The sequence below is a fragment of the Microchirus variegatus genome (genome assembly GCF_963457635.1).
Source record: "Microchirus variegatus genome assembly, chromosome: 3".
Taxonomy (NCBI): Eukaryota; Metazoa; Chordata; class Actinopteri; order Pleuronectiformes; family Soleidae; genus Microchirus; species Microchirus variegatus.
Genome location: NC_139804.1, coordinates 34642293 through 34665348, shown reverse-complemented (window position 1 = coordinate 34665348; position 23056 = coordinate 34642293). Strand labels below are relative to the sequence as shown.

The 23056-nt window shown below is 40.2% G+C and overlaps 1 protein-coding gene across 1 annotated transcript in view; it reads left to right on the top strand.

Moving 5' to 3' along the window:
- The window catches only part of LOC310925275 (leucine-rich repeat and fibronectin type III domain-containing protein 1-like protein), a gene marked incomplete at both ends in the record, with an annotated part of 58038 nt that overhangs the window by 33392 nt on the left and 1590 nt on the right, over window positions 1-23056 (top strand). The gene's annotated exons all lie outside the window — the stretch shown is intronic.

The window sequence follows — 23056 nt, the reverse complement described above, 5'->3', positions numbered from 1 at the left end:
CACAGGATGTACTGTGCTTTCAATCAATTAATACACTATTCCAAATGATTTATTTGTTTTTTACCATGTTATTTTGGGGGAAACAAGGTCATGGAAGGAGGGGTTGTGACCCCTGGCTTGATCTGCCTTTACTGTTTAGTTAGAGAGGTTGGTTTTAAAAAGCCTTTGTTGACCCATTTCAGGGGGAAATATGATAATTTCAGGCCAACACATTTCCCCACAGTGAACCACCTCCTTCAACAGTCCAGGTGTGACACAAGTCCTGAATCATGTCCATCATTCTTACATGAGTCTTCAGCAAGGCCTTCAGATCAGACTCCAGGAGAGAAGGAGGGAGGAGAGAAGAGGGAGGTGAGAGAAGAGAGGAGAAGACTAAAGAGGGAGAAGTAAGAGAAGAAAGACAGACAGAAGACAGAGTAAATAAGGAGAGGAGAGAGAATAGTGAGGAGATGGAGGAGATGAAGATGTCAGTGTCTCCACAGAAGTTAACTGTGTTCACACAGACATTCACTGTTTCATCAGAATCACTCTTTACTGTTATCTTATTAGCATATGGAAGAAAATAGAAAATATAAGTTTTTGTCAACATTTTCCTATTTTTCATGATGATATTGTCTGTGTGTTTTTTAAAGGGAAAAGGTTTGTAGTGTTTGTGTGGAGTCACTTTCATCATCTATGTCAGGCCTACAGGTGAAATACGACCCTTTTTAATGTTCCTACAGCGAGCAAACTCTCTGTAAATGAAGCTGACTTTATGATAAAACTCACCTCTGAACTGTCTTAAGAAGAGTTACTGAGTCTTAACAGTTCTCCTCTGATTTAGATACGTCTGTGCAACATGTGACACATGCAACATGGTGCTGGGCTGTGATTTTGCCTCTGTAAAGTGATTAGAAGTTGACTTAGAAAGTCGTCAGTTCCAGAGCAAATGGACAGAGAAATATTTCCTTACTTTACCAGGAAGTACAGGCACCAAACCAGTGTTTAATGTGCAATGACTGCATTTCTGTGCTAAAAGAGCACATTCACTTAAAGACGCACAAATCATGGATTCTGACAGATTTCCTGAGGACATGGAGGAGTGAGGGAGGAATGTCCAGGCAAGGACATGAGACTGATTACAAGACTGAGGACACTTTAGCTCTAGTTATAAGACTGTGAAGACACTAGCTCTAGTTATAAGACTGTGAAGACACGTTAGCTCTGGTTATAAGACTGAAGACACTTTAGCTCTGGTTATAAGACTGTGAAGACACTAGCTCTAGTTATAAGACTGTGAAGACACGTTAGCTCTGGTTATAAGACTGAAGACACTTTAGCTCTAGTTATAAGACTGTGAAGACACGTTAGCTCTGGTTATAAGACTGAAGACACTTTAGCTCTGGTTATAAGACTGTGAAGACACTAGCTCTAGTTATAAGACTGTGAAGACACGTTAGCTCTGGTTATAAGACTGAAGACACTTTAGCTCTAGTTATAAGACTGTGAAGACACGTTAGCTCTGGTTATAAGACTGAAGACACGTTAGCTCTAGTTATAAGACTGTGAAGACACGTTAGCTCTGGTTATAAGACTGAAGACACTTTAGCTCTGGTTATAAGACTGAAGACACGTTAGCTCTGGTTATAAGACTGTGAAGACACGTTAGCTCTGGTTATAAGACTGAAGACACGTTAGCTCTGGTTATAAGACTGTGAAGACACGTTAGCTCTGGTTATAAGACTGTGAAGACACGTTAGCTCTGGTTATAAGACTGAAGACACGTTAGCTCTGGTTATAAGACTGTGAAGACACGTTAGCTCTGGTTATAAGACTGTGAAGACACGTTAGCTCTGGTTATAAGACTGAAGACACGTTAGCTCTGGTTATAAGACTGTGAAGACACGTTAGCTCTGGTTATAAGACTGTGAAGACACGTTAGCTCTGGTTATAAGACTGAAGACACTTTAGTTCTGGTTATAAGACTGTGAAGACACTAGCTCTGGTTATAAGACTGTGAAGACACGTTAGCTCTGGTTATAAGACTGTGAAGACACTTTAGTACTGGACCTAAACCTCAGTGCTGTGTTGTCAGCACAGATCTCTTGTGCTCGCTCTCATCTGCTCTGTGATTCACTGATGTTTCAACTGATGTTTCAGTATTTCTGCTTGGCTCTGAAGTTGAAGAGCACTGTTTTATGTCCATTTACAGCAGAGACTTAAATAACCATGAAACATAATTTAATTTTTTTACTTATTTGTAAAAATATTGAATTGAAAATATATAATTCTGGCTTGGTATAACTTAGCAAAGTATTGTATCCAGATTTAAAAGAAAAAAAAGAAATAATAAAAATAATAATAAAAAAAAAATGTTTAGGTTTTGTGTTAAATGAAGATAATTTTGTGTAGTTTAGGGGTTGTTGTGAAAATTTAATTGCATTTAATATAATACAAGAGACTTGAGAAAATCCTTTGAGCAAACTTTGTCTCAGTGAGCAGAATCAGAAAGTCAGTTCAGCTCAGCTCTGCTCTGCTCCCCTCCCCCACTCCACATTAATGGCCCATTAACAGTTATCCAATCAGAGCGCTCCCTGAGGGGGTGGAGCTGACGTCACTCTGCACCTGCACTTCACGTGCACAGATTCAGCTTCACATGCACAGATTCAGGAGGATTAAGACGCTCAGAAGTCGTGAGGCGGCTCATTCAAAACCACAGGTAAGTTTTTTTTTGTTTTTTTTACTTTTCTGACTGTTTGTTAGTGTTATACTAATAATATATTATTTAAATGTTTTAGTTCAGTAAACGAGGTCATGCGCGTGTCTTTTTCTTGTAGGCCAGGCCACAGCTAGGCTAACATAGCTAACACAGCTAACAGCATGGAGAGGTTTCCTCAGATTTAACCACAGAATAAAGTGTAAAACACTAAAACAGGGTCAGAACATGTGAATGTATTTTTTTTTACCACAAATAAATAGGATGTTTTACATTAATACTTTGGATATTATATTTACATTATGCACATTATTCAGTCACAACAAAGACTGTCTGTGGCTCTAAAAATACAACACTGAATTTATAAACAACTAAATCATATTGCTTTGCTTTTTTTCTTTCCAAAATTAAAGACACAGTTCAGAGTATTTTGAACAAGGCTCGTTGTTATAAAAACAAAAGAGCACATAATCTCTCAGAAAATGTAAATTGCTTAAATAATTGAGGTAAGGTGTTGTGATGTAGGTTAAATGATCTGCTGTGGATTGTGTGATTATTTTGTGTGTCTTTGCAACAACAGGAGCAGCAGAGTAGTACAGTAGAAAATGCTGCTCTGTTCTCCAGTTGTTTATACCTCAGAGATCCTAGAGCGTTTATTGTCATCTCCAATGAGCTGAACTAACTTAGCATTTGTTACATTAGCTTAGCTGCTAAGCAGTTTCCACTTTTGTGACTCATTCATGTAAAAAATGTACAGGAATAATAACACATCACATCAATAATCACATAAACCTGCTTTTCTGCACTGCTATACAGGACTCTGAGGCAGAGATGGGTAATCTAGTGGACCACCCTGGATCCAGAAAAGACCACCACTCATCTGAACAGGATATGCTCCTTGTAGAGTTAGAGGTAAGAAAGCTTTATAAATTATTTTTGACTGTCATTAATTCATATTCATTCATCCAGACCTTGTAATCATTGTTTTAATATATCACTAAATGAGCATTTTGAGGTGTTAACAGTCAAATCACATCAATAATCACATTAACCGATTTTTCTGCACTGCTATACAGGACTCTGAGGTAGAGATGGGTAATCCAGTGGACCACCCTGGATCCAAAGAAGACCACCACTCATCTGAACAGGATGTGCTCCTTGTAGAGTCAGAGGTAAGAAAGCTTTATACATTATTTTTGACTGTCATTAATTAATTTTCATTTACCAGACCTTGTAATCATTGTTTTCAGATATTATTAAAACAAAATAAATTTGAACATTAAATATCTTGTCTTCCAAGTGTATTCAATTAGTCAAATAATCAGCAAATAATTGTAATTTGTCTTTTACACAACGTCTGAACTTCTTTGGAATTGGGGTTCATCAAAGATAGTTAGCATAGATAGTGCTACCTGCAGTAGATTCAGATAAGTACAGCGCTGCTTCTCTTAACTGAATCACCTACAGGTAGCACTGACAATGCCAGACTACCTCACTCATCAACAGATGTCTTTAAGGTTTAAGCTGTTGCATGAATAACTTTACTCTCCCCCCAGGTGGAAGGGTCTAATGCGATGGACTCTAGATGTGACAAAGCCTTGAGTTCCCCACCAGGGTCCAAGCAAAGGAGGACACTTTCAGAATCCCTTCACAATAAGGGAAACTGGTGGCATAATGTTAAAGTCTTCGTCTTATGCCAAAACTGTTATGCAATGTTGAAGAAAGTGGAGACAGTGCAAGGTAAAAAAAACAAGTACACAAAGATTCCTCACAACTCATTCAGAAGATCATTCATGGTATGATGCAAGATCAGACCTCCCATATCAGGGCTGATGAAATGATTTGTACATATGGCAACGCACTGTTTGCAAAAAAAGGCCGTGAGCACAGGTACATTGCACAGAAGATGAGAGAACTGGGGCGATTTGTGTTGGCTGTTAAGGAGCTTGACAAATGTGTCACAGGTCTTAAAGATATATGTGATCCAACAACATTTTAGCTGGCTATTAAAGCAGAATCTAAGATTTAGATAAAATGTCAGAAAAAGTTGACAACGATGACATCGTCCATCGTAGCCACCATAGTGCCATGTTAACAATTTGCAACCATAAGTTAAGAGGAAGGACCTGCAACCAGGCTCTTATTGAATGATACCAGCTGTCAATCACAGTGGTTTCCACTCGTGTTAAATTTTATCATCTAATTTCCTCCAAAGTGGGAAATAATTTACTAAATGTTCTATTGAGGCAGAGCTGAAACTGGTAATTGGACAATTATCTCCTCTGGAAAATATTAACTGACAATATTAATCAAGTTTATTTTCACATTGGCTTACGATCAAACTAAGTGCTAATTCTGTTCACCTTGTGTTCTTCACTTTTTAAGCTGTAAGATGACCCTATAATGTATAAGGTCTACGGCACTAATATATCCTTTCTAATCAGATGATGATCTACCAAGCCCATTCCCTACGCATGCTTTAACACAAAGCCATGATGATGATGTTGTGGGTAAGTCCTGACACTGAACATTTGACAAAAAAGTGGGCAATATTTTCAAATGAAGAGTACAATAATAACAAATGCTCTTTTCACAAAGCTTGAAGCTTGCATGAAAATAACATTTGCACTCTTGTTTATGTTTTTTAGCGCTTCAAAAAATCCACATATTTAGCCTAACACAAATAATTTGAAACTATGATTAACATACATGTAGATATGTTTGTATTAACATATGTTGTCCTATCAGATGATCTGCCATGTACGTCCAACCCAAGTCCACCTGCTCACCGCCTCAACAGAGTCAAAACTAATCGTACACATGAAAACGATGATGCTGGTGATGATGTGGGTAAGTCCTGACATGTCAACAACAGTATGAATGCAAATCAATTGTTATTATCTTAAAGAAAACATAATGATTGACTTGATACCCGTGGTGCAAAAAGGAACGGTACTGCAGGTCATTCATCCCGACTGCTATCAGATTTTACAACTCTTAATGTAACCCTGTAAACACCTTCACTTGCACTACAACACCACTACTACCCCCACCATCCTGTGCAATAATCATAATTAGTATTAATTAGTAATAATTAGTATTGGAAGTATTTATATTCTTATTGTATTCTTACTGTCCATATACACATTTATTTACACTACAACGTGCAATATTTCTCTAATGTAATGTTCACATAATGCCCAGACTGTAGTGTTTTTTTCTGTATTTAAAGGGATAGTTCGGAATTTTGGACATAAGACCTATTTTCCAGCTCAGCCGGTGTGATGGAGACGTCTGGAGATGTTTTCAAGAAATTTCATTCAGTTCTTCTAGTTGCCGAGTTCGCTGGTGCTATGGCTAGCGCAAGTCAATGGTACACGCTAGCATAGCATTAGAAACACTCATAGCGACTCCACAGTGCACCTGAGGCAAATCAATTGTAACGGCAGACTATCGATGTACATATCTGTGTTGATAGAAAAAAATTTATGAAACAAAACTAACGTCGCATCGCATGAATTTTTGAGGGACTACTTTCTCAGCAGCAGCGGAATAAGTCCGCCGCTGCCATAGCCTAACAGGAAGTATGACGCGCCGCTGCCATAGCCTAACAGGAAGTATGACGCGCTGCTGATGCTGAGATATAAATCCTTCAAATTGCAAGGTTGGTTTTGTTTCAAATATTATTCTATCAACACAGATATGTACATCGATAGTCTGCCGTTACAACTGATTTGCCTCAGGTGCACTGTGGAGTCGGTATGAGTGTTTTTAATGCCATGCTAACGTGTATCATTGACTTGCGCTAGCCATAGCACCAGCAAACTCAGCAAATAGGTCTTATGTCCAAAATTCCGAACTATCACTTATCTTTCTCTAATCCCTTGCTTGTTTTGTGCTGTCTAATTTTGCTGTCTGCATGCGTCTGTCTTAACTGTCTTTTTGCTGCTGTAACAAGTGAATTTCCACTTTGTGGGATTAAGTTTCTTATGTTAACAGTGTTGATATATTTTTTGTCAGATGGAAAATAGCGACACACGAACACCACAAAACCCAAGAGGGTAAAGAAGACTGCAGATGATGATGATGATGATGGGTGTGATGCTGATGTTGATGAATGTGATGATGATGAAGATGGAGGTGAGTCCAGATAATATACAGATGTGTTCTGAAAGTGAATCTTTAATTCAATGGACTAATATAATATGACTCAGACGGAGAAGAGCAACGCATCACATCAACACATTTAGCTGTTAAGCGACATAAGAAACACCATGATGGTATGTTTATTTTTTTAACAGGCTAAAGAATATCTGGACATTCACTAGTTATCTGAAAATTCATTAAATCAGTACAAACTGGACTTGTTTATTTTATTTTAGACAGTTAGTGGTCTTTGAAACAGAGGAAGCTCATTTCAGACCCAGTTATACATCAACTCTGCCCACCGCTCTGTCCCCCCAACAAAACTAACGTATGCTATCACAGTGTTTTTATTTACAGTATATAATATGTACAAATGCAAATGGACTATATCGATGAGCAAATAACACACAATGGGCTGATATTTGTTTCTATACTTCACTCTCAAATTGTGCATGGGATTGAGACAAAAAACCATCATGCATATTTCTATGCTTTCAGCTCACTGCTCCACTGACTTCCAGAGACACTGAGCTTCCCTTGAAGTCAATTAGATAATATTCCTCCAAATTCTATATACAGTATACAGTCAATACAATATTTATTTATGTTGTTTGTTCTTAGGTCTATTAGGTCACACATTTGTATGTTTTACTTGTTTTATTTATGATGTACAGCACTTTGTTTCAGCTGTTGTTGTTTTAAAGTGCTTTATAAATAAAGTTGGATTAGATTGGATAGTTTAACCATTCTATATTCTGATCTATTTTTGATTTCTAGATGCTCCACAAGTGTCCATAAAGAGACCCTGGACTGCTGAGGAGAGGACTGAGGTGCTTCGAAGGATGGCTAAGTTTGTTGCTCTAAGGAAGGTACCAGGGAAAAATGACTGTCAGCAATGCGTCAGTAAAGCGTCTCCTGCCCTCAAAAAAGAGGACATGGAAAGACGTCAAATACTATGTCTATAATGAAATTGCTAAAGTGAAGAAGAAGCTTAACTTCTGAAGGCATGAGGATTGCTGGTTATCATCCTGTGATGAGGTTAGATGTTCTCCGTGTCTTAGCTTGTTTTTGTCTGCTGTTGCGCGTCACAAGTGACAGACTGTTTGTTTTTGTCGAGCAGCGACGAGCAAAGTTAGTTTGAGATCGTTTTCTTCACCGATGAGTTTTCTTGTCTTGTTCAGTGGAGACTCTGATATGAGACTCATTTATTTGACCTTTTAATGACCTCAGCTGGTATAATTGTCACCCACAATATTCATTTAAATTCTTATTTTTTCTTTTTCATATTTGTTTATTGCACATTTGCACTTTTTTTTAATATGGGAAGTAGCAAATGTTACTTGAGACAATTATGCAGAATTGTCAGACGTTATAAAGTGGAATCACAACCTCTTCAGGGTTTTTTGTCTGCTGTTGCTAGGCAGAAGTGACAGGTTTATTGAAGCAACCTGTTTCAATCATTGCCAATTTTATTTTATATTTTGCAATAAATTGTGGGAATTTGCTGTTCCGAACTTGAGTCTGACTGAATGTCCTTCTTTAATCAGGATGTCATGACTTTTTAGATTTAACTTTTCATGAATATTTAAAAATCAAATATCAAAGGCACCATTTATTTTTTAATTCATAATAAAAAAATGATGGTCTAATGAGATTACATATTTTAAAATGTTACATCACACAATTGCATATTAAATATGGAACTGAATTTATCACTTAATGAGGAAGTAGGAGTATTTAGCAGCTATTTTTGGAAGAAAATTATTTCATTATTTAAATCTGCCCTCAATAATCCCAGATTAAATATTATCCTGGTTGATATTGACTGTGAAACACTTTGAGACAATGTTTATACTCAATGATGATATGGTCCTCACATTGTTGATGAAAAACTTTATTCTGAATCTTTTCTTTTTACTGAATCTCAAGGGGTGTATAGGTTTGGGGTGACATCTACTGTCCAGAAATTGTATTTTTGTCTTGATTTATAAAGTGGAAAGGCTGGTCCTCACTCTGCAGCACTTTTACCCGGTCCTCACTATGCAGCAAGTACAAGAATGTGTGTGTGTGTGTGTGTGTGTGTGTGTGTGTGTGTGTGTGTGTGTGTGTGTGTGTGTTCTTGTACTTGCGGCATACTGAGGACCAGTGAGGGTTTGTAACCAACAAAGTGAGGTGTTTTTTTTGTCAAATTTTGGACCAAAAATTTGGGTCAAATTTTTATCTTCAAATTTTGGACGACATAGTATAGTATGACATTTTTGTCAAATTTTGGACCAAAAATTTTGGGTCAAATTTTTTTTTTTTTTTGGACGACGTAGTATAGTATGACGTTTCGTCAAATTTTGGACCAAAAATTTCCGGTCAATTCTTTTTTTTAGTGGTCATCTAGACTGAGAGCACTATATAAACACAGACCATAATTGCCATTCTACTCAAAAGGAGAAAGGAGGAATTAAAGGAGCGACAGATAGAAGAAGGTGTTTCACTATCACAGCTGTTGACAGAGACACAGTGAAGGCCACACATTCTGCTGAATCATCTGATTTCAGTTTCTTCCCCCCCCTTCATTCTCCCCTCCATCCCTCTCTCGGCACACAGACCTTTACAAAGCCGCTGTAATGTCATCGTCCTCCTGTTTCTCTCCATCACATCAGCTCTTCGTATACTGTGCGTCTGGGTTTTTTTTTCCTTCTCCATCAGCCAAATGTCACGTCGTCCCACCGGCGTTCTGGTGTGAGAAAATATCCAGTCGCCGAGCCGCAGACATGGCAGTCGTGGCTTTTTGTAGCGGGGGCTGCAGATCAAATCAAAGCTTTTCTCTGCCTCTGCTGCTGCTGCTGCTGCTGCTGCTGCTGCTGCTGCGGCGGCGGCGGCTCACACTCGGAGCTCAGACTTCGGTGTCAGTGTTGTACCGACAAGTCTGCTCTTACATCATCCTGCTGCTGCTGCTGCTGCTGCTGCTGCTGCTGCTGCTGCCAAAAGTTCAAACGCAGACTTTTAGGACTCGTCATGTCGATTGCGAGCGATACACACAAGTCACACCGGGTGAGTCTGTCCGTTCGGATATTTCACTGAACGGACAGGTATTGAAATTTTTTACGTGTGCTGACTTTTTTCCGTCTCGCGTAACCAAAAAGATTAAAATTGAACCACTTAAAGTCAGCGGGATCTGTGCTGACCTGACCTGTGCTGAGAAGCAGCAGAGCATGGAAATGATGTTAACAAAAGGTTCACCTAGTAAAAAATCCTAAGTAGAGCTTAAATATGCTATATATATATATATATATATATATATATATATATATCACTGTTTCGACGACCTTTTCCAACAGGAAACTGAAGTTTGTGCTGCTTTTGTAAAGCAGTCACTCTGCCGTGCCAAAGAGGAGGACACGGGGAGTTGTTGATCTGCCGCCGTCTCAGTTTTAGTTACCTAGCTAAATCTGAATGACGGCTTTCCAAACCAGAGGACACAAAACAACACTTTTGGCAGCAGTGGATCAACAACAACAACAACACCAACAACAACTATGTGCTGTCAGGTGAAATCACTGATTTTGTCAGTGGACTCTGGTGTTGGATGATGGAGGCAGCAGTTGTGAGATTAGATTAAATCACGTCAGTGATTCAGGACATGGAGATTTAAGACTGTTGTGTAAACAGTATTTAACATAGTTAAGGCACAGGTTTTTTTTTGGTAACATTGGAAATATTATTATCCTGTTTTTTGTTAGTTGTTAGATGTCTTTTTGTCACATTATGGCGTTTTTAGTTTGCGGCTACCCTGCTTTCAGCCGTGCAGTCGCGAAATACACCAGACTCCTCTGGTAAATGATGAGATTTGAGACGTTTCCTGTGTTGGAGATGAACCCACGTTATCAGTCACGCGTAGTATCGCCTCAGCTCGCAGGTACTAGAAATAGTACTAGGTACTATCGCTAATGGAAAACCAAAATAACCGTGCCGTGTCGAGTCGAGCTAGTGGAAACACGCCATCAGTAACTTGATTTTGTGTCATTTGTCAAGTTTTTTTGTGTGTGTAACGTGTCATGAACAGTAGATCATCTGTTTCCTCCGTACAACTTAAGGAAGTGAACCAAATGAAGGTACACTCCTAGAAATAAAAGTGCTAAGTAGAACCATATAAGTTTCTTCGGCTTGTCCTCATAGGAGAACCCTTTTAAAACCCTTTATTCAGGAAAAGGGTTTTAAAGGGTTCTCTGGGTCAAAATGGTTCTTACTGGAACCATTAGTGTTACCAAGAACCCTTGAAAAACCCTTTATTCAGGAAAAGGGTTTTAAAGGGTTCTCTGGGTCAAAATGGTCCTTACTGGAACCATTAGTGTTACCAAGAACCCTTGATTCAGGAAAAGAGTTTTAAAGGGTTCTCTGGGTCAAAATGGTTCTTACTGTAACCATTAGTGTTACCAAGAACCCTTGAAAAACCCTTTATTCAGGAAAAGGGTTTTAAAGGGTTCTCTGGGTCAAAATGGTCCTTACTGGAACCATTAGTGTTACCAAGAACCCTTGATTCAGGAAAAGGATTTTAAAGCGTTCTCTGGGTCAAAATGGTTCTTACTGGAACCATTAGTGTTACCAAGAACCCTTGAAAAACCCTTTATTCAGGAAAAGGGTTTTAAAGGGTTCTCTGGGTCAAAATGGTTCTTACTGGAACCATTAGTGTTACCAAGAACCCTTGATTCAGGAAAAGGGTTTTAAAGGGTTCTCTGGGTCAAAATGGTTCTTACTGGAACCATTAGTGTTACCAAGAACCCTTGAAAAACCCTTTATTCAGGAAAAGGGTTTTAAAGGGTTCTCTGGGTCAAAATGGTTCTTACTGGAACCATTAGTGTTACCAAGAACCCTTGATTCAGGAAAAGGGTTTTAAAGGGTTCTCTGGGTCAAAATGGTTCTTACTGGAACCATTAGTGTTACCAAGAACCCTTGAAAAACCCTTTATTCAGGAAAAGGGTTTTAAAGGGTTCTCTGGGTCAAAATGGTTCTTACTGGAACCATTAGTGTTACCAAGAACCCTTGAAAAACCCTTTATTCAGGAAAAGGGTTTTAAAGGGTTCTCTGGGTCAAAATGGTTCTTACTGGAACCATTAGTGTTACCAAGAACCCTTGAAAAACCCTTTATTCAGGAAACCATTAGTGTTACCAAGAACCCTTGAAAAACCCTTTATTCAGGAAAAGGGTTTTAAAGGGTTCTCTGGGTCAACATGGTTCTTACTGGAACCATTAGTGTTACCAAGAACCCTTGAAAAACCCTTTATTCAGGAAAAGGGTTCTCTGGGTCAAAATGGTTCTTACTGGAACCATTAGTGTTACCAAGAACCCTTGAAAAACCCTTTATTCAGGAAAAGGGTTTTTCAGTAGCAAATGGTTCCAGGTAGAACCTCAGCCCTTGTAGAAGAACCCTTTTGGAACCCTTATTTCTAAGAATGTAGAGACGGAAGGCGCCGTTGAATTCTATGAATCTCACATTGAGCATAAGTGTAGAGCTGCAATTAATTAAAGATTATTTTCATAATCAATTATTCTGTTGATTAATTTTCTCGATTAATCGAGTAATCGTTTGGTCCATAAAATGTCAGAAAATGTTGGTCGGTGTTTCTCAAACCTGGAAAGGATGATGTTCTCAAAAAAATGATTCAATTTTAATGATTTCTTTGTTGTGCGGAGCAAAGAAACCAGATAACATTATCAATACTACACTAAATAGATGAAGATTCATTTAGTAATCGATTAATAACGGATTAATCGAGTACATGCAGAAGTGAAATAAGTGAAAGTGTGGAACAAACATGGCTGATCCATCACCACCGGATGATTTTCCCGCGACTTGCTCGGCTGTCGACTCCGTTCCAGCGCTCTGTTGACTTCTGATTCACTCTCCAGCTTGTTGTGAAAGACTCGGATCAAGTGATGTGAGAGAACAACCACAGAAAATTCTTTGCTCTCTTCATATTCTCCTCCCGTACACACCGTCTCTTCCACTCTGCTCCTCGTCTCCCTCGCTGCCTTTAGCTCGGTGATATTCGGTGGACGGGAGGTGATGATGATGAAAGTGAGGACGTGCACAGAAACTCTCTCTCAGCCTGACCTTGCGTTCGGAGCAACGAGGTGAATTAGCTCCGTTAGATCTTCAAGACGAGTCTAACCGTGGGATCTGGAGACTTTGGAGTCACCTTTTTTCGGGGGAACACCGTGGGGATGAGGAAGTGATGGGAAATGACAGTTGTGTTGTGTTGATTCCGCAGCTCCGACGTATTTATTTTAAAAATGAATGCTCATGTTCTAGCGTGTTCCCAGGTCAATTATGTGAGGCGAGGTCTTCTGCGGAAGCTTGTTAGGCTGATAAACTCACATTTTTTCGAGCAGTGTTGGGGTTTTTCGGATTATCGGTGAGCGTTTCTCTCTGCTTCCCCCCCGACTCGGTGTTCTCTCACACAGCTGACAGGCTGCCAGGTGCTTCCCTCAGGTTCACCACTAATTGTGTAGCTCCAACTCACTGCTGTCAATTACACACTCGGCTTGTTGGTGGACTCTCTCTGCCCCCCCCCCCCCCCCCCCCCAGCCCCCCCCTCCCACAGGCTTCTGTGTAGGTACACCTTTATTGAAAAGGCCATTCTGGGCGCCTGTGGGTGGAAAACCTGTGGACAGGTCACCCAGTGTTGTGCAGCAGATACAGTACATTGTATTCTACTGTACATATTGTATTCTAAAACTTTGGCGGTGGAGCTGCAGTATGTTCATAATCAGAGTTGTTTGGTAAACCGGGGGGAAAATACTTGCTGTTTAGCCAACTCAATCTCCACCAGTGTTGCCAGGTGAGAAATGTAGGATCATCGTACCAGAGACATAAAATGATCGCATTTTGAGGGAAATTATCGTACACCCGTCACAACCAAAATAACAAATCTATTGATGCGCTAAAGTCACTCTAGTGTTGAATAGCGTCTAACAGGCACTCACAGCTTTGTGGCGTCAGTACAGAATGGATTCATCAGCAGCCCCACAGTTGCGTTAGGCTAAAGTGTCCCCCATAAACTAATGAGACCAAATCATGAGGTGGAGGCCACCTACTGTTAGGAAATAGACATAGCACCAGGTGTACTTTTTTGACAAAGAGAAACAGTATTCATGATAACTGACAAGAAAATAAAGATCTGGCTGCACATATTAACATTTTATTTTCAGAGCAACAACATGTCTCTGTCCTCAAAAATGACAACTAATAAAATAAACAAAAACAGCACTTTTTGCAAATTTAAAAGTGCCTGCTACCAGGTTATGACTAAAATGCATATGTAACCTACTTCGACTCTGCCCCGCCGTCTTCATAACCTCTCCACCTCCTCCTCCCCCTTCCACAGGTTCTCTCATTTTCCGCGCCTCTTCCAGACCAATTCTGCTTCTTCTTCATTTCTTTTTTTTCCTTCTTTTCCTCACTCATGCGGGCGTGCGCAGCGGACTATTCAGCCAATCATGGCCGTTGTTCTGAGGCAAACGAATGCACGTCACTCGTAGCTCACATTTAGAAAAGCACGATTGGCTGGAAACTTGTCACATGGAAACAGAAACAGATGCCTTCAGGGTTCACAAAAAAAACTCCGACAGATAGTTGCGACGCTGATTACAACCGATTATAACCACACATTCACGGAATGGTCAAATTATCGTATATATTTGGCCTTTTTTGGGATTATTGATCGTACAAATACGATAATTATCGTACACCTGGCAACACTGATCTCCACAATCTTATGTCACATTTGTGTATTTCTGTCACAGATTATGCACAGCACTTATTTACGTTATGTCTCCAGATACAAATCATCTCGATCGATGATGATTCACCTTCTTGTGGCACTTTTGGTTTGAAATGGTAAAATGAGCTGTGTATTCTCCAGCCTCTTGCATCTGAGTTGCCGTAGTTAGCATTGCCGTAGTTAGCATTGCCGTGGACCGTACATATGTTCCCCGGGTCCTATGTTCCCCGCTTTGTATGCGACCGGGGAACATAGGACCCTTTCTCCAACCCTAACCCTAACCCTACCCTTTTTCCAAAAAAGGGTCCTATGTTCCCCTGTCACATACAAAGTGGGGAACATAGGACCTTTTTTGGAAAAACTGGGAACATAGAACCCGGGGAACATAGGTACGACCCCCATTGCCGTAGTTAGCATTGCCCCCAATGCTAACAACAAATAAGAGAGTGGGACATACACCTACCTCTACCCTCTACCATACTTCATTTCCCAGAATTCCACACCTACTTAACTAGCTACAAAGTCTGAAGGATCAGGCTTGACCCATGATATGTTAAAGGGGACCATACCTATGTTCCCCGGGTCCTATGTTCCCCGCTTTGTATGTGACCGGGGAACATAGGACCCTTTCTCTAACCCTAATCCTAACCCTACCCTTTTTCAAAAAAAGGGTCCTATGTTATACAAAGTGACCCCACATACAAAGTGGACCTTTTTTGGGAAAAATGGGGAACATAGGACCCGGGGAACATAGGTACGACCCCGCTTTAAGCTAGTTTCCCTGGAGTCGTGGGTTAAACACATCGTCAGCAACAACCTTTAATATCAACATGGTCTGAAAGATGATCTCACTATTGTTCACCACCACCTCGACCAAGCTCTCCTTCCCTTTTGCTTCAAAAGCCATTTTTCCACCGCAGGAACTCTTTTAACCAGAATTTTGGAAAAACTTTGGCGTGTTTCCACTGAACAGCACCTGGGGAAAAACTCCGACCCCAAACTTAAACCTAAGAAGTACCGACCTGAGACTATAGGGACTTTTCAGATGACCAGGAACTCTAGAGGGACAGGGCCGTGTGCTGAAGAACACTGATTGATGGAACACCTTTTGCAGTCGTTTTTAAGCCAGTGCGGCTACAACATACCTTTAAAAGAAGACAAAAACATGGAGCAAAACAAAAGGACATGGACGACACGTGGACGGACTACGAGGTCTAGGCTGTTTTGAGCGTAGACTTCGAGTCGCTGACACGAAACAACCGAATGTCCTTTTTTTTGGAACTTTGAGGTGCAGTGGAGACGCAAACCACACAGAGTACCAGGAATTATTTTCCCTTAGTATAAATACGTTCCTGGAAATGTTGGTGGAAAAGGGGCTAAATATTTGAAAACTGTCACTTTACAAATGTTAGAGGTCGTCAGATTTGGGGTTTTCTTTGGCAGATGCCAACCTTCAGGGCAGTCAGTGGTCAATGCACAATGCCAGTTTTTGAAATACTGAAATAAATATTTATTGAACACTTGCACTCTTAGAAATAAGGGTTCCAAAAGTGTTCTTCTACAAGGGCTGAGGTTCTACCTGGAACCATCTGCTTCTGAAAAACCCTTTCCCGAAGAAAGGGTTTTTCAAGGGTTCTTGGTAACACTAATGGTTCCAGTAAGAACCATTTTGATCCAGAGAACCCATTTCCTGAATAAAGGGTTTTAAAAGGGTTCTTGATAACATTAAGGGTTGGTTCTACCTGGAACCAAAAAGGGTTCTCCTATGAGGACAAGTCGAATAACCTTATATGGTTCTACTTAGCACCTTTATTTCTAAGAGTGTATGGTCTCTTCTATCTGGATCACTTGAGTATTGTAAATAAAATAAATATGTCTATTTAATACAATAAACTAAACATTGTCTAATTACCCTTTGAATGAATAAAAAATAGTTTGGATTTTTATAAACCTTTTAAACTTATATTAATGACAAATAACTGGCTGTTCAGTTCAAAAACAATTGACACTTATGAAACGGCAACATTTTCCTTGTTTTTCCACATACTTGATGTGCAAAACACGTGTGATAGTGGAATATTCCATTATCGGAACACTGCAGTAATCAGGCAGTACAGAAATACTCAATTTGCATTTGAAAATAACATTAAAAAAAACACAGTGACACATGGTGAGTTTACAGCTTTTGCTCCCAGAGACAATAAATATATTAAAGACCGCAGAGAGATGACTTTCATCGTTTTGAATAGAAAATAGCGTACCATTAAATATGCTGGAGTATTTACTAATCATGCTGTTGAGCAGTTTAAAACTGATTTGTGACAAACGTTTGGATACGTGTGAAAAGGGGAGGAGCCTGAACCAGAGTTGTAACAGTAAAAAAAGTATAGTAATAATAATGGTGTTTTATTTATTCCCGTTTTCAAAGCGACACGTTCTCATGGTGTCATTTAATAATGGAACATAAAATGCACAGAGGCTCTCGCTGGCGTCTCACCTCCCGCAGTGATCGATAGAAGATGGAACTCCAGTGATGGGCTGGATTTAGTGTCACGCCTCCCATTAAACCCTCGCCGCATCTATTTCACGTACGACCGCCGCTGCATTATTCACACAGAAGCGGCTCGGGAAGCAGCCAGAGGAGCGACGCGCGTCTGTTAAAAACCCTGTGTGTTTTTCCTCAATGTATTTCATATGATTATGAGCTCTGCATTATTCAGAGGCTGAAAACGCCGGCATATTAACCAGGAATTATCTTGGGTCACTCCTGTTTTTTTTTTTTTTTTTTAGTATGCAGGATTCTAACTGGTCCTGTGCCCGAGGCAAGGGTAATGTAAAAATATAACGCTTCGGTATAAATAATAACCTTCGCAGGCTGGCGAGCTGCTCTTCAGTCTGCTTTCATTTTAAAACCGAGACGTTTGTTCGTGAAGCCAGTTCTTATCGTTCGTTTCTTGAAAACAGCGGCTTTATTGATCAGGCATTAACGGGATAGTTTGAAGTGTGGGTTTTAAAAGAGGAAACCGAGTGTTTCCTGTGCCAAATAACTAAATAGCCCGAGAGACAGGGCTGCAATCGCAGTAACGACGCGGCTGCCAGAGGGGACAAAAGGGACAAACTGATTTCAGCCACTTAACAAAATAAAATACGTGCTACCAGGGCGTCTGTAAATGCAAACACTTGACAAAAGACCTTGTCCTCATCCACACAGGAACAGAACTTTTTACAGCTGCAGCTAATGATTATTTTCGCAATCGATTAATCGTTTGGTCCATAAAATGTTAAAAAATGTCGATCAGTGTTTGTTAAACCCGGAAATGAAGATGTTCTCGAATGTCCTGTTTTGTCCACAAAGCAAAACGATTCAATTTTTAATGATTTCTTTGTTTATGTGGAGCAAAGAAACAAAGAAAACAAAAAGCAATCAGATATCTTGAGTTAACGTAGAGAGAATCGACCGAAACAATCTCTAAACACAAGAAGACGATGCCAATGAGGATAAGTATTTATTTTCACAGGTGTAAAGTCTTGTTGTTTAATGTAAAAATATAATCTGGCAGCCACCAGGGGGCAATGCAGATACACTTTGCCTTCACTTTATAGTGAACTGTCCCGTCAGTGGTACGACATGATCGCCTTTAAATTGCCCCATAAATCAGAGAATTGACCTGGAATTGTGAAAGAAGGGAAGTACATTTTTCATGTCTTTTTTTAAGCTCGTCGTCGTCGTCGTCTTCGCGGCTCCAGGCTGAAACGTGACTCACCTAGTGTGTGTGTGCGTGCGTGCGTGCGTGCGTGCGTGCGTGCGTGCGTGCGTGCGTGTGTGCGTGCGCGCGCATGCGTGCGTGCGTGCGTGCGTGTGTGTGTGTGAAAGAAAAAGGTGTCCATTCAACCATTAGTCAGCCCCAAAGTGCTGCTACACTTAGAATAGTTACTGTATTTGACTGTAATATACCGACTTCCTCTGTTGTGAACATACACACACACACACACACACACACACACACACACACACACACACACACACACACGTGAGGTTTTCATGACTTAAGGGAATTCATTCATTTCCTGGAGACTTTCTCTAAACGTAACTACTGCTTACTACTGACCTAGTCCTAATCCTAATCCTAACCCTTACCTCAACCTTAACCTAAACATAATCTCATAATATAGTCATTTATTATATATTATATTATGGGGACTTGCTTTTTGTCCCTACAAGGAAGCAAAGTCCCCACAATGTGACTGTTTTTTACGTTCTCACAACAGTAGTAATACATGGGCACACGTCACACACACACACTGGTTTGCTGTTCTTCTTAGGACACTGCATTGCACTAAATAAACCCTTATTCCTTTTAACCCCAATTTTAAAGCGTAACTAAACATCTCAACCTCTTTTTTCCATGTGTATGGATGTCAGGTCAATTTTTTCTTTATTTAGATGTTGTGTTAACACCACTGGTCTTTTGCATTCATAGTGCCTCATTCGTCGGGCCGCGCTCTCTCATCCCTCGTGTGTGTGTGTGTGTGTGTGTGTGTGTGTGTGTGTGTGTGTGTGTGTGTGTGTGTGTGTGTGTGTGTGTGTGTGTGTGTGTGTGTTCTCTGTCGTCACTAACCGTCCTCTTCTGGCCAAATCCATCATATAAAAACCCGGCTCCCGCTCATTACACAGTTGAGGAGAGTATCGAGAGAGAGAGGAGTGGTTGGAGGGCGTTGTGTGAGAGTCGAGAGCAGATTGAACAAGTTGCATTGATTGACTCGGGGCGGGGGGGGGGGGTGAGAAAAGTCCTCGACATCATATGACCTTTTAAGTCCCAAAAAAGCACCAGTGCTGCTGCAAATGGAGTCATCACTCATGTTCTTATTGGGGGAAAAAGCAGCGGTTCCAAAAACGGCTATGAATGACATCCGTGGACCAAAAAGTGGGGTTTAATTCGGGAGATACCAAGTTCCTATATTATCCGAACCCACCAGACAAAGCTCTATTATTTTGAACGCGGGTTTGAAGCTTTGTTCATGATTATAACAAGATTTCTGATCGTTTTAGCTTCTTCACTGTGAATATTTTCTTTGTTTCTTTGCTCCACATGACAAAGAAATCACTTTTGGTTCGTGGACAAAAACAAGACATTCGAGAACCTCGTCATTTCCAGGTCTGACAAACACTGATCAACGTTTTTTAACGTTTTTTTGGACATTTTATGCAACATTAATCAATTATGAAAATAATCGTTAGCTGCAGCTCTAGTAACTTCAGGGTGTCTGTGGGGTCTTAGTTGAAACGTATTGATAAATCAATTTTGGGAAAATGAAGGCCCTTAAAAGTATTACAAAGTCTTAACTGCAATTTCATGAGGTATTAAATTTTGTCCTTAGAGTTTGACTACATGTACATGGACGCAACTTGCTCCTCCTGGCACAAAATAATATCCGAAATCGCACGAAATAAACTCCAAAATCGTGAATGCTTGAGTCAAACTGTTGTTGTTTATTTTAATAAACCTTGCCTTTGGTTTAATGTATTTTTCGAGCTTTGTTCCATTCCAGCTTATGAGTTCCTTTGTATGGTAACTGTAGGAAAACTGTTTTGTAAGTTAAATATGTGTTGCTGGTTACAGCTTTACGTGGCGATCGGAGGAACCCTATAGAAATGCAAACCTATGAACAGTGGCCATAAGGTTGTGGCTGTGGCTGTGGTGTGATTGCCTTGTATCAGCTGTAGGGGGAGCAGTTCTCGTCCGGCTCCGACATCATTCACCCCGAAAAAACAAAAAAAACAAATGGTGCTGAACAAAGTCCTCAACAGGGAGCTTCTAAACGGGCATTCTGGATGACATCAGTGTGGGCTGATTTCCTGCAATATCGGTGCACATCTCCCGTGTGTGTGTATGTGTGTGTGTGCGTGTGCGTGTGTGTGTGTGTGTGTGTGTGTGTGTGTGTGCGTGCGCGTGTGTGAGTGTGTGAAAGAGAAGGAATGAGACTCAGCAGCGATCCTGGCCCAGTTCACAGCTCCCATGTCGCTCCACTCAATTATCCTCCCCATCGATAACATCTCCATCACTTGCTCTCTGCAGATCACAGCTCCCTTTGTTTTTCCTCTTCTTCTTCTTCTTCTCCTCCTCCTCCTCCTCCTCCTCCTCCTGTGCTGCTCACTCATCCTTTTTTCCCCCGATTACTATCTGTTCTCGGGTGAGTTTTAAAGGAGCAGAGCGCCCTCCTCAGGGCACTTTTGGACTCCTCCTCCTCCTCCTGCTGCTGCTGCACTGTGGCATTTCTTTATTTCCACTCTCTGTCCTCCTCCTTGTTTCCAATCTCCTGTTTGTCTGTTTTCTAATCCTCCATATCCTCCTCCCCGCTGTAACCTCTCCTTACCTTGTAGCCTTTGGTTTTAACGTCGAAAAGTGTCCATCTTTACCTCAATCTTCTATTTTCTATTTCATGTTGAATCCGTTTTTTTTCCTCCCTAAATTTCATCAGGAAACAGAGACTGGGGCACAAACAGCAGTTCGTTTAGTTTAAAGGGTTAAATACTGTAGCTGAAATGACAGATAAGGGACGTGCAGGTGTTAAATTGGACTCCAGTTTACTTCCCTCCTTCACATTATTCTAACTTATTCTAACTTAACTTAACCACAGTCCCGTGTGTTTGATGTGGCGGCAGCACGTAACGCAATAAAAAAAAGAATATATATATATATATACTTTTCTCATTAAATTTTCATCACACCATAACAAGGCTGCAGACTTCAGACTTTTGGATTTTTAAGTGAGACGGCAAACTTCTACACCTCAGTATCAGAGGAGCTCCGTCTCTCCATCAAGACGTGTAGAAAATAATGATACAGAGGGAAAATGGAAACCGATTCAGCAGACAACAGGAATGAGAAGAGTTTATATATATGCATATATATATGTATATATATCGCGACCCTCCGGTGGAGGATAAAGCGTTAGATAATGGATGGATATATGTATATACTGTATATATATCTATATAACTATATATAAAGACATTAGTTTCTCATCAGGTTTATTATTTGGTGAGAACATACTGCTGAGAGTAAAGATAAAGTTTGTTGATTTTGCCGAGCATCATCTTCTGGACCATGTTTGAAACTTGAGGTCAGGGTTTGCTGCAAATATGACAACACAACACATTCAGAAAAACGCGCTGCAAATCCCACAACACAACGGATTTGTTTCCTGGGGACACTTGAAAGTGATGCACACCTGTGGTCAAGCCAGTCAAACGCATTGAAACCATCCCGAACGAGGCGGTACAGGCAGGATTAGGACATCTGGTTTTCAAAATAAAACCTCTCTGTCTGTTAAAAGAAGACTTACCTGCTCTAACCAGATGTCCCTCGTTTCAACCTTAGTCCTAATATCTATATATATTATCTGTGAAATACTCAAATGTCACGGTTTTGAGTTTAAAAAAGGAATGTTCAGCGAGCGGTTGCGCACACACACACAAACGTTTCCCTAACAAAGAGTTGTTTCCAAACTGTTTTGCATGTAAATGAATTTTTTAACAGTAACAAGATCTGAACACAAAAAAAAAGGGGCACGACAAGCACCTGCCGTGAAAGATGGAAGGGATTTGGATGAGAAACTTTAAGCTGCTTTTATGGGACACCTCACATAAACAAAAAAATGTATTTATATATATATATATCGGGTGCACAGCAGCAATTTTGAGACGATGCAGGCTGAGGAATTGCTCTTTTTTTGCAACATCTCGGGTACATTTTGTGGACCACAGATTTCTATCTCTTTAAAGTCTTTTGACAGTGGCGTGCAGTTGCAGGCACAACAGAAGATGTGAAGTTTAGACCAGTGGCTGGACATAGATGGACAAGCTGAGTCGTGTTTTATCAGGAATAAAAGCAAAAAAAACACAAGGCTGAATGTTCTGCATGTGCGAAAAACAATGAGTCAGGTTCTGAGCTGAGCTGGTTTTTGGCACATACACAGATGTTTATCGTGTTTCCGACCAATTACAGTATATTATATGTCCACATATACATATATGTGTGTGTAAATATATATATGTGTGTATATATGTATGTGTTTATATATATATATACACATATACTTATATATATGAACACTCGCTGATAACATGGCTGCCAGCAGAGAGCGAAAGTTAACCCTTTAACACCGTGCAGACGACACGTTTGCACAAGTGCACTTTGCATTACCGTAATTACGCAACGGTTTGTGCTATTGGGGGGAAAAAAATAACACGTGAAAACCAACATTGTGGTTATTACGGTAATTTCACTCAGGCTTTTGCTGGAATGATAGGCGAATCAGCATCTTTATCTCCAGAGAGGAGAGAGTTGGACAAACGCCTGTACATACAGTAGTTTCCATTTATTGTCCTATAAATTGTTAATACACTATTTTAACATGCATTAAATTGTAAATAATT